The sequence below is a fragment of the Pseudonaja textilis genome, chromosome 5, assembly GCF_049901715.1.
Source record: "Pseudonaja textilis isolate UNSWEBS1 chromosome 5, rPseTex1.2, whole genome shotgun sequence".
NCBI classification, from domain to species: Eukaryota; Metazoa; Chordata; class Lepidosauria; order Squamata; family Elapidae; genus Pseudonaja; species Pseudonaja textilis.
Window position 1 is genome coordinate 56,347,739 of NC_141994.1, and position 13,288 is coordinate 56,361,026.

At 39.9% G+C, this 13,288-nt stretch overlaps 1 long non-coding RNA gene across 1 annotated transcript in view; it reads right to left on the reverse strand.

The window, feature by feature from the left end:
* Window positions 1-11,385, reverse strand: part of LOC148125662 (uncharacterized) — a 94,782-nt gene extending 83,397 nt beyond the window's left edge. Inside the window, exon 1 of the long non-coding RNA XR_015743914.1 lies at window positions 11,280-11,385. This is a non-coding gene — a long non-coding RNA (uncharacterized LOC148125662). The remainder of the gene's footprint in view (window positions 1-11,279) is intronic.
* Between the last annotated feature and the right edge of the window lie 1,903 nt (window positions 11,386-13,288).

Below are 13,288 nucleotides of genomic sequence, written 5' to 3' on the forward strand. Positions count from 1 at the left end.
ACACTATGGAAAATGCAGAGTTCCTTCATATTAATTAATACAGCTGTTCTGCTTATGACATAGATGGATCTTGTCCAAAGAAGAAAACTCAAAACAAAATCAGAGATAAAGAACAGTGGCTATCAATCTAAACTGAATTGAACTGAACTGAACCATAAACTAACAAAGCACTTTTTAGCTCACTGCATTGTGTAAATTTGGCCCATGTAGCTAGCTAATTATTCATGTTACGCAAATCTAGAAAACTGGCTTCATTATATAAATTATGACATCCCTCCTCTAACTTTTCCCACCACAACTCAGCAGGGTAGATTGGAGTGTGAAAGAGCAAGCTACCATAAAAAACTGCCATTTTATGACCCAGTAATCCTTTATTCAGGGCAACTGGATGGAGCTGAGCATTTACTGGTCAGATGCCCTTCCTAACACCACATGGAGTTCACAACAGATATTCTTTTCTTTCCATGAAATATCTAAGACAGAAACTTCTGCCGCTACCTAGGATTGAACTCTCAACCTTCCAAGAGGGAGATGAGCATCTTCACCACGAGGCTACCATGCCACTCCTGAAAGAGCAAGCTACCATATCTTCCTAAAATCGAGCCTCCTTTGTTTTATTCAATAACACATGGACTATATCAGAACTAGATATTCTGGTTCTCATGCTTTGCAAAGATTTTCAGATAGATTAATAGGTATGTGGGTGAACACAATCATGAGTTTCCCAAAGCAGAAGAAAGATGGCCAAAGCAGCTAAATGACAAAGGGAATGAATAACATCAGGTCTTCAGTCACTAAGTAATTGGGTCCATATATGTTTTTTTTAATGAAAAGTCTCTTAGGGATAAAGAGAGTCCAAAGAATCAATTTCTGTTGTCCAGAACAATTTCCAGGTAATAGTATCTAGTTCAAAAGAACATGGATGTCTGAAAATATTAACCCTGGCTCAAAGTCAAATTAATGCATGTAATTACTTCTTTCCAGAATAAAGGAATAAAGGGGTCAACTGGAGTGTTACAGTCCAGATTTGGGATTCTGTCTACAACCTTTTGCAACAGATGAAGGTTTTCAGAAGTAAATCTAAATATTTTGGCATGGAAAGAACAATAGTTCAGTGAATACCACCCAAATAGCATCATCTGAAAGGTTTTCCCTGTTGTTGGGCTGCATACAGCTTCTCTTAAGAGCAGCTGTGTGCATCCTGTTAGGCAGGATGTAAAGCCATATTATCCTGTTAGGCAGGATGTAAAGCCATATTACTATGCAAAAATCTACAACTGAATGCTGCATTTTCCTGCTGACCAGAGGTGGTATTCAGCAAGTTCTGACCAGTTCTGGAGAACCAGTTGCAGAAATGTTGAGTAGTTCAGAGAACCAACAAAGACCACCTCTGACTGGAGATTTTACAGTCTCCATCCCCTGCCATGCCCACCAAGTCATGCCAGCAGAACCGGTAGTAAAAAAAATTGAATCCCACCACTGCTGCTGACTATTGGTAGTGTATTGGTAGACAGTTCTCATTTGATTGGTCTCAATTTTCTTTCTTAATAGGAACCTCATAATACAAGACCATGGACAACTGAAGTTTTGTCATTCCTGTCATTACCATAGCAATATTTATCACAGTTCTGGTGAAGGAATTCTGGACTTGACGTCCACACACCTTAAAGTTACTGAGATTGATAAACACTGTCCTATAGTAATATATCAAATAATTTTCAATTCCATGGAAGTTTAATGCAACACAAACTCAAAATATAATATGTAGCAGTGTTTGTGTGCATGTGGGGAGCTAAAAGCTGCTTGTAGCATTGTTTCCTTGTAGTATTATTTCTCTTCATTGCTCTTTGCTTGTGTTCTCCTAGAAGGAAAGCTATACCAGGTTTGCAACAGCTTGTCCAGTGATGTGGAAAACAGTTGTGGACATTTTATGCACTGTACAGGATGCAAATACTGGTGGAACAGTTTTAAAAATCAGGAAATTTGCTTTTGCTTGGGTTCACTAAATCCCCATGATTTAGCAATCTTACTAGCTCTAAGGAGGACTGATTTGGATAAAGTCTTCATATATTGAATTGAAGGAAACCAGACTTATCCAGGAAAGAAGTGAAGCCTGATAAAATCCTTTATTTACAAGATGAAAATTTCGATGATTGTCATATCAAATGCAGCCCTTTTGTACATATCAACACATGTGGCCATGGTTATTTGTGTGGTTTGAGATTTGTGTGGTTAATTGTGTGGCCATTTGAATGCCATATGGTCTGTTATAATATTTTTGTGGCTTTTTATTCACTTTACTTCTTATTGCTTTTCTGTTTATTTATTTTTGGTTTTAGTTACTGTTTCACTTTTGTTATAATTTCAAGTCTGAAATTCCTGCTCCTGCCCTGCCAAACTAATTACTTCAGTTTAGTTTGTTTGGATTTTAAGTTACAGTTTGTGTGTACCTTGTTTTGGACTGAATTTTCTACAATCAAAGGCTATTCCTGGGAGAGTTTTTCTCCAGCCCGAAGGTAACCTGGACATTGGGGGCAAAGTTGGAGATGAGGATGAGGAAGGATGAGGAAGCCCTGGGTGCCTCAGGCCTGGGACAGCTTGCCAGCAGTGAAGAATGGGGGCAGTTGGAGGGACGGGGGAAGAGAGGGCAGGCAATGGAGATGAGAAGTGATGGAGCATGGAGAGTGGAGAGGAGGTGGGAGCAACGCAGGCCGACCCAACAACTCAAGAAAAGAATGCCCTGCACCTCTTCACAAGGCACACCTGGGGACTGAGACTTAAGGAGATGCTGTGGAGAGGGGCGCTTGTCAGGAACAAGTGCTGAATTCATGGAGTTTTGTGTGCTGCTGCTGGACTTCTTGCCTCCTTGCTGCTTTGTTTCTTTGCTTTGCTGGACTTCTTGCCTTGAAGCCGTTGTGCTAACAACATTTTGCTGGACTACTCACAATCAGAGGCTGCTGGAAGTGTGTGTGAGTACTTTGCTCCAGGACTTGCCATAAACGTGGGAGCATTTGGGAGGAAGTTGGAGCAATAAAGGAGAGTTTGAACTATCAGCTGGCTGTGTTGCCTCCATACCTTGCCCCCCCAACCTCACAATTAGGTTCAGAAAGCTGATAATTAAGATCCATCATGAGCCTTTACAAAACAAGTAAAAGCTGATAATTAAGATCCATCATGAGCCTTTGCAAAACAATCAAATAATAAAAGCACATAAAGCAAATCTCAAAAGTATAAAATACTGTAAACTGTATAGAAATCTTTGCACTCTTCAAGCTAATTTGCCAGCTGTCCCAGAACCACATGCTCTTGGTGGCTCTGCTCCTCAATAAACAGAATCTTTCTTTTCAATTAGCCTCCATCTTAGTGCCTTTCTCCCAGCTTGGAACCAGACCTGGGTTTTTCTTCCAACACTGACACTGCAACTGTCATAAATAGAGTCAGTTGCCAAGCATCTGAATTTTAATCGCATCACCATGGGGATGCTGTAATGGTTGTATACGTGTGAAAAATGGTCCTAAGTCATTTTTTTCAGTGATGTTGTAACTTTGAATGGTCACTAACTGAACCAAGGATTATTAATAAATAATCAAGGATTATTTGTACAAAAGCATTACCTGATCTGACACCCTATTGACTGTTTTCTAGTATGATTTGATTGCTTATTGTACCCTATGACTATTATTAAGTGTTGTACCTGATGATTCTTGACTCTTGATGAATGTATCTTTTCTTTTATGTACACTGAGAGCATTTGGACCAAGACAAATTCCAATCATACTTGGCCAATAAAGAATATTCTATTCTATTCTATTCTATTCTATTCTATTCTATTCTATTCTATTCTATTCTATGAGGCAAGGCCAGACCCCTCTGAATGTTTATCAATTCTTGGATCATAACCCTAACCAGAGCTTTTCCAGATGTTAGTCCTCAAAATTAAAATCCCAGCATATCTGGAAGGTGTCTAGTTGAGAGAGGCCAGCCTAAGCCTTTTTAAACCACAAAATATTAGAATAAAGATAAATGATAAATGTAGAAAGAGGTATGCACTGCACAAAATTATATTTATTTATTTATTAAAGAAATTTGTATAGCTGTCCAACACACACACACATAAGTGCCCTATTATACTTTTCTACTCACACAGGTTGAATCCACACAACAGACTTAACTGGAACCCTGGGTCAGGAAAAAATTCACCCAACATGATTTGCCCAAGCCGGTGGCACATACCATAAGCTAAGGCAATGCATTCGATGCATTCTTACTAGACAGACAACCTTTGCTTAGTCCATCCTGGCTTATTGTATAAATGCAATCACTGCATGAGTCAAATACTGCAAAATGTGGTGAGGCTGCAAGAGGAACAAAAGCTGCATTTCTGGTTGCCAGGCAACTCCTTCCGCCTCTTCCAAAGCTGACAACACCCTGCTTTCTTGCAATGGGGTGGAGGAAAAAACCAACATAAAATGTGCCTTTGATTCTGCTTGTCCAGTAGATGAGCAAGCATTCTCCCAACAACCAATGAAAACCCTGTGAACAGGTAGTAACAGCCAAATTCATCTCAGGCAGCTTAACCAATCACAGCATTCCGTGGCTTCTCTGTTAAAGGTAGGATAAGAACGCCTGTGTTCTCTCTCTCTCTCTCTCTCTCTCTCCCTCTCCCTCTCCCTCTCCTTCTCCCTATCCCCCCCACCATCATTAAGTGTGGGAAAACAAGTTACCTGCCTATGAAAAGCCAATTGTGTGGTCCTTCTGCTATAAACAGAATCTGTTTTTGCTCAGCCAAAACAAGAAAAAAAAACAGATTACCCATAACAATAAGGAAACTTCAGTCCAAAAAGAGATCACTCTGGTGGAAAAACAAATCTGGTCACGTTGCCAATTTCAAAAGCCGATACAAAAATTTATGCCACCAGATAAAGATTGAATGCACCAATTATCTCAATAAACAAGAGGAAAATCTTCTACGCACCAATTCCACCCACACTTTTTACAATTTTGTAAACAACAAACTAAAAGACTCAAGATCCATCCCACCCCTGAAAGGACCCAATGGTAAAGACTGCAACGACGACACCATTAAAGCCAACATCTTTAGCACATTCTTCAGCTCAGTATTTGTAAACAGCAATGGATCATGCCCAGTATTTCCTAGCTGAACCACAGATAACTACAATGATCTAATGCCGGGGTGTCCAACCTTTCACCTTCCCTGGGCCACATTAGAAGATGAAAATTTGGTTTGGGCCATACATAAAATAAAATAACAGTAACGATACCTGATCATCCAAAAAAACCATAGAAAACATAGTTAACATATTAAATGGAAATGAAGTTAGTGAGATGTTTTTATTATTTATTATTAATTATTTATTAAAAATTATTTATTTTTTATCACGGTTTACTTTCCGGCCAAATTTTGCGGGGGGGAGGAAGAAAGCTCACCCACCTCGCGCCTACCTCTCCTCCTGCAAATGGCCCGGGTGGATGAAGCAGGATTGGAAGGCAGAAGCAGCAGTGGCAGCAGCAGAAGCGGCGGCGGCGGCGGGGGCAGAAGCGGCGGGGGCAGAAGCAGCAGCAGCAGCGGGGGCAGAAGCGGCGGCAGTGGCGGGTGCAGAAGCAGCAGCGGTGCCTGCCTCTCCTCCTCCTCCTCACTGGCTCTGGCACAAAGGTTGGGGTGGGCACTGGGCCGCATTACGAGGCGATCTGGGCCGCATGCGGCCCACGGGCCGCGGGTTGGACAAGCCTGATCTAATGCATATCGATTTTACTGAAGACAATGTTGAAAAAGCACTACACAATCTAAAACCATCTCTATCTATCGGACCGGACAGAATATGTGCCTACTTCTTAAAAAAGCTATCCACTGCCATAGCCAAACCTCTAAGCATAATCTTTGAAAAATCTTTCAGGACCAGCTCCTTGCCTAACCTATGGTCACAAGCCACGGTCATCCCCATCTTCAAAAAAGAAGACCCCAGCCTAGTTGACCAATCTCCTTATGCTGCATCACCTGTAAAGTCATGGAATCAATTATTAACCAATCCATCATCCTCCATTTAGAGACAAACAACCTACTCTCCAATAAACAATTTGGTTTCAGGAAAAAACTATCCTGTAATTTGCAACTCTTACACTGCAGAAACATATGGACTACACAACTCGACCAGGGCAAAACAATAGATGCTATCTACATAGAACTGGCATGGTCCAGGAAAAGAACCTTTTCTGCCATTGTGTCTGCCCCGTGGAATCTTCTGCCCATGGAGGTGAGACAGGCCTACACTCCCCTGGCCTTCCAAAAAGGAGTTAAAACATGGCTCTGCACCGTTGGATGGGGAGCCCAGGAAAGTATGCAGTTTTGAAGCTGGCTACTGCCCTGAAAGCCTCCCTTTGCCTTTTGAATTAATGTTAATAGAGTTTTATCATTTTTGCCTCTCTCTAAACTTTTTAATCTTTTATATACTGTTTTTACACTTTAATAATTTGTTATACACCTCCCAGAGTCCCTCCCTAAAGGAGATGGGTGGTTCAGAAATTAAACAAATAAACAAATAAATAATAAAGCAAGCAAGCAAGACTTGCTAAGTTACAGAAGTAACTGGTGACCTTGTGGTTCAATCTGTATAAAGGATGTGAGCTGCAAAAAACAAGCTGACCCACAGATACCAGCAGCGATACAGCAGACATTTTGTTCACTGGTGGGATTCATTTTTTTTACTACCAATTCCGTGGGCATGGTTTGGTGGGAGTGGCAAGGTAAGGATACTGAAAAATCTCCAGTCAGAGGTGGTATTTGCTGGTTCTCCGAACTACTCAAAATTTCCGTTACCAGTTCTCCAGAACTGTACAGAACTTGCTGAATACTACCTCTGACTTTGTTGTCATCTAGAGGTCAGATAGAGGTAGATAGGTAGGTAGATGGATAGATGATAGAAAAATGAGAGACAGAGACAGACAGACAGACAGATATAGATAGATAGACAAAGGAATTAAATAAAGGCAGAGTGGTTCCCAACCTTACTGCATTCAAAATATTACACAAAATTCCTTTTCTACTTTAGCTTCGTGCTAAAATGCCTTTATACATAGAACTCATTGCTTGCTCATACACATTTATTTCAGGAAATTCTTGCTAAAAGAACAGACTTTACCTGAGGCAATGGTGATCAACCACAGTGAAAAGTGTATGTGTGGACTTGATATGCTTAGGGAAAACAACCACCCCAAAGAACCCAATATCAACTCAATCTGACTTTGTAAAAGCTGGGGAGGGGGGAGATTGATTCAAATGTATTTCAGCAACAGATAGCTGCAATAAATGTTGTTTGGTATATTGCAGAAGCTTCTTTTTTTAAAAAAGAAAAATATTTTCCAACACTGCATAGGGTGAATATATTTCCAGGCAATTTTCATTTGAAAGAAATACTGCTGTCTTCCAATGTTCTGTTTACTGCTGAGATAAAGAATACTGCCTTCTTGGATATTCAGGACATGTAAGTATTAATGCCATTTAGTTTTGGTACCAATGCATAAAATCTGAATGTTAAATCAAGTTCAACTACTTCTTTCCTCCCTTTGAACAATTTAGACCTACATGAACACACTTGAAGCTTCAAAACTCACCTGGTTTAAATTGAAGGGACAGAATATGTCCCAATCATTTGGCTCCCATATGCATATGCTTATAATAAACAAATTGATTCCAGCTGTGACAGACTGAAAATTGAGGAAACCCACCATTCAGGACAGATGCTGGCCATTTGTGATCTCCAAATCATATGTGAAAAACATTTACAATTTCTCCACAACTCTCTTCTGAATTACCACTGAAATTCAGTGGTGTAGTTTCCTGGCATTAAAAAAAAACCCTCACATTTTAAAAATATGATCCAGTTAAAATGTTAGGGGAGAGAATGTAATGTAATGTAATAGGGACATCTTCAACCATCTAAACCAAGGGAGCCCATCTTTTGTATATATCGCCTCTGAGAATATCAAATACAATTTAAAATTGAGCTGGATTCTGAGATCCTGCATTCTTCATCCTTTAAAAACATACATCTTTAAGGGGAAAGCATTATTTCCACAATGAGAAAAACCTGCTCTTGCATCATTCATTTGTTCATTATAGTCTTGTTATTGTGTTTTGCCTTTCTAAAGAGATCCACCATTGTGGTTCCTAAGATAACAGGGAGAGAGAAAGAGCCATAGAGAGATCATTAATTAAATGCTATCTTGAAGGAGCTTTCCATTTAAGGGACAATAGCTATGTTCTGCCCTTGACTAGCAGGAGATATCACGACGGCATTCTTAGTACTTGAAATGAAATATACAGGATTTCACTTGGCCAGATTTAGAACATTGTGCAGCTACACAAAGTGAGGGTGAAAAGTGGAAATAGAATTTCATTCCTGGTACAAAATCTTTTGAATGGGCGTGAAAACTGTCATCTGTAATTTGCAATTTTGTTTTGGCATCAGACCATACCAGATTTTTCCCTTATCTCTGCCACAAGGACACCTCCTCAGGGTTCCTATTAACTATTCAGAGGAAACAGTATTCTTTGGGGCAATTCTACAAATATTCAGGAAGTCTAGGAACCTGAGGCAAAAAAGAGGTCACCTTAGCTGCTGAACATGAACATGAGATGATATAGGGTAGAGCTAATTTTGGAGCAGAGCAAATCCCTCATGTGGATGAAGATAACTGAAGTTAATTAATTTCTAATAATTAAAATTAATAACAACACTTAAAATGAATTATTTGCAAGAGAAGAGTTAAAATAGGTCCTGTTTTCAGGTAAAACAATATTGGATGGGAAGCCAAGTACATAGGCACAAGCTCGAGCAGGTTGCAACCTTCTCTACCATGGGGATAAGTGTTACATTTCTAATTAGATTGTAATTCTTCCCCTAAATGTGCTTTGATATATATACATTCAGATGTGTCCTCTTCTGTTCTCTCTCTGTTGATGGGTTTTCCCATATGAGAGAGTAAGTAAATTTTGCAATGTCTTCCTAAATAATTTAATCAATTGCCATGTCTTTATCTTGATGGGCAATGAACAAGTCACTAATGAAATGTCTCTGCTTTGCGGCAGCTCCGATTAGAGCATTTAGTTAGGGGGATGAAGTCACAACTATGCTAATAGCAGACATGAATTATGCATTGTAAGTGAATTTCCAAATGGCTGGTGATAATGTTACACAGTTATAAAAACTGATTAGGATACCAGTAATCAAGGATCATGCTTTGGAGTGAAAAGTATAAATCCAAGATGCCAAAAACCTTGCCCAATAAGACAACCATGACACAAGACAAAGACCTAGGGAGATGTCTAACAAGTTCTGGAATAAACAATTATGCAGCAGATATAGATATGAATACTGATATAGAAGATATTAATGGGTATTTATCAGATACCTATAAATAGCAAAATGATTAATAATTATTATTCTTTAATTTTACTACTCTCTTACTTTATTACTCTAGAACAGCAACAACTAGTTTCTTAAATATTTCTTGATATTTTTTTTCTCAACACAGATGTAAAAAGATGTCACAAAACTTAGATTTCAGTCTGCAACAATGCTTTATTTGGAAATGCTGCCAGCAGATGGATTATGAATTTAATCTATGGAGGCAACTACACAGAGCCCTTAAACCAAAGGCTGCTCATCATCCCTATGTTCACCATGTGGGCCAGGAGCTGTAATAAAATAATATCTGAAAGTGTGTGTGTGTTGTCCAGCTACTTAGGATACAGGCTTTGGAAAAGAAAAACCTTCATTTTTCTTCATTCACTTCTGAATTGCCTTGGATAGCTGCAAAAGTAAAGCTTTAAGAAAAAGTGAATGGCTTTAAAAGGGAAGTGGAAAATTCATCGAGGCTCAGATGGCGTCTGCTAGTAAAAGGGCTATTTATCTTTCCTTCCTCACTGAAGCAGAGGACAATACCAGCTGTTTGGGAACAATAGCAGTGGATAACTAGCATTAGGAGCCTCTGTGGCGCAGTGGTTAGAGTGCAGTACTGCAAGCTACTTCTGCAGCCAGCTGCAATCTGGCAGTTCAAATCCCATCAGGCTCAAGGTTGACTCAGCCTTAGAGAGGGCTGTAAAGTGGTAAATAAGTCTAAATGCTATTGCTATCTCCTTGCTCACACTTCTAAACTTCCTGAATGCATCTGGCTCACTGCTGTATGATACAGGGGATTTCCACCTGACCAGGAAGTTCACCCCTCAAACCATCTGCCTCATGTTATCCTGCTTATGGAAGGATCTTCACAATTGTCCTCCATTGACCTCTGAGCTGGGAATATTTCCACCTGCTAGTCAAGGGGAAAGAAAAAGAGGTTTATCTAAATTAAAGAACCATCCATTCTGATGGTAGCAACTGGTTCAACTCTAGTTTCTCCTCCTCTTTCAGCTTGGATGGCCTGCTGGATCTGCATTCTAGATTTTTCCTATTGGGGAACCAGATTAGTTGCATTCCTGAGCCATAGCAATGCAGTCATTAATGGGCTTTAAAAGAGGCAGCTGGTAAAATGCAAGCAACAAGAAGATTGAGTTGAGCATTCCAGAGTTGTGGCTGGAAATCCTGAGCCTTCTGGGCCTTTGTTTCTCCCTTTGTGGAAGGAGAAGGACTAAACCAGGGTGTTCAACCTTGGCAACTTTAAGACTTGTGGATTTCAACTCCCAGAATTCTCCTGCTGGCATGGACACCCCTGGACTAAACTGACTACCTCTAGCAATGCAGAAAAACAGCAAATGCCTTGTTCTTCTGTTGCAAGAATTGGGGGGCAGGGAGAAAGGAAATATAAAGAAAAAAAGGTCCCAAACCTACTTGCCATGTGAGGAAAGATGGTAGCAAAATACTGTATTGTATCATCATGACTTGGTTAAGGAGACGGGGAGCCAAGCACCAAGAGACAGAAAAAAGGGACATCCTTGCTATGACAACCAACAGCCCCATGATCCAGAGGAAATATCCCACAGCTTTTCCTCTAGAGAAACTTCTGAAAGCCTGTCAATCAGGCCTGCTTCTCACGAACTTTTCAAGGCCCACAAGGATCAGCTCAGCACTTGCATACCGAAGTGGCCATAGGATGTTGGATTAGAGGGCTCCTTCCCATCTTTCAGAACTGTTCTTAAGGACTTACTGATTTCCACACTGGAGTTTTGTGATTCCCTTACCTATGGTGAGATATTAACCAACAAACAGGACAAAAATAAAATCAAACAGCACATACTTCGACAAGGGGACAGATCCACTAACCTGCATCCAATTCTCAGAGTTCTCTTCTCAGTGTAACTCTTCTCTAGTTCCAGAAACACTGTTTTATTTGCAGAGATAACTTCTGGCCTGTTTCTTCATGTGGAGAGATCATACCCTTTTCCTTGACCCAATGAGATTTCAAATTATTTTTAACTGAGGAAAAAATAACCAACTGTAATAAGTTATTATTAACTTACATCACCTAAGAAAGAAAGTGGTTGGCCAGCTGCCATAACACTGCGGTGTGTAGGAAGCATTGTTAGAAAGTAGGTAGACATTATGGATTGGTTTGCTCATTTTACTGCCATATGAGGTAGAATCTGAAAACAACCTTGTGGCTTCTAGGCTGTTTATCCAGCAATAAACTAATAAATTGGCTGGATGTTCCTAAGTGCCTGAAGTTTTAGAATAAGAAACCCACAGAGATACACAGACTTGATGCATAAAAACATTAGTTACTTGTTGAGCCATAATGAGATGGGGATGTAGGGATAGGGTAGCCCAATATTGTGGTTTATGTCACAGTTTAAATCACATGAGTCCAACTGACAGCATATTTGAAAAACCCAACTAGTCATGTCTTAATGAGATTCATGAACACAATTAGCATTAGGTTTTCAAGCTCAAAAATGCAAGACTTGAATTAATTGGGATGGGTATGCAATTGTGGGAAGAAATATCCATCTGGTTCAGTTCCAAGCTGGGAAAAACACTGGAAACATGGAGGCTGATTGGAAAGAAGGTTTAATGATGAACAGAACCACCAAGCACATGGTTCTGGTGCAGCTGCCAAAATGGAGGTGACAGAGGTTTTTTTTAGTACTTTCTTTGATCTTTGCACTTGAGCTTCCTGTTTCTGTGTAAGAACATGTATTCTATTGGCTGTTGTCAGATTCCTATGGGGTCATGTCAGGGTTATGTCATAGCTGGCTCCATAGGCAAAAGAGGAAATGCAAATCCTAGGTATTTGTCTGAGCTAAGTTTGGTTGAAGTTTGGACTGCTCTAAGGGTGATGCAGTAATTCCTATTGTGGCTTAATGGCTTTATGTTGGATCTTGGGTGATGGCTGCTTCTAATCCTACCATTCTGCCTTTGTTTCAAAATATCCTGCCTTGAATGGATTACCAAATCTGCATTTCTAAAAGCTGGCCTCAATATCTGCAGGGGCTATTAAGGAAAGTGGGGGTTGCTTTCTGCCTCTAAAAAAAACCCTGTTTCTCCATTTCTCCCTTTGGGGAAATATAATAATCTGCCCTTTTTAATATTCCTCAAAATTTTTCATTCTTCTAGGAGTGAGGTGGCTTCCCACACACTGAAATCATAAAATAAGGATCCCACTTTTCTCTACTCATTTTTCCCATAGCCAATGACAGAACTTCTAAAGATGTTTTCTCTCACAAATTAAGCTGAAAGGATCTGCTTGCTCCAAGATGGTGTCACTGTACAGGAATGTTCTTTAAACGTGCTTCATGGGGAGAAAAGAAACAAAAGGATTTTCAGCTAAGAAGAAAACAAGCATGGGAAGATTTAGTGTTGTTTTCAGCCAGCTTTTTCCTGCAGCCCAGGCAAAAACATTTATGTTTACCGAGTTACAAAGTATAAGGAGATGAAACTTTTCAGAATTTACATGCCAGAAATAAAACTGACTGCATTGATCTGTTGCATTCTCCTGTTGTCCAATCTTCTCAGACAGATCAAAATCAGTCAATGAAATATACACAGAATACTAGGGTTGGAAGGAACCTTGGTGGTCTTCTAGTCAAATCCCCAGTTCAAGCAGGAGACTGTCCAGTTCTTTCTTGAAAACCTCCAGCAAAACCTGCACCTTCTGGAAGTAAGCTATTCCATTGATTAATTGTTCTCACTGTAATACCTTCTTAGTTCTAGGTTGGATCTCTCTTTAATGATCTTCCAACTGTTACTGCTTGTCCTGCCCTCAGGTACTTTGGAGAATAGATTGACTCCCTTCTTCTCTGTGGCAGTCCCTCAAGTGCTGGAAAACTGGTATC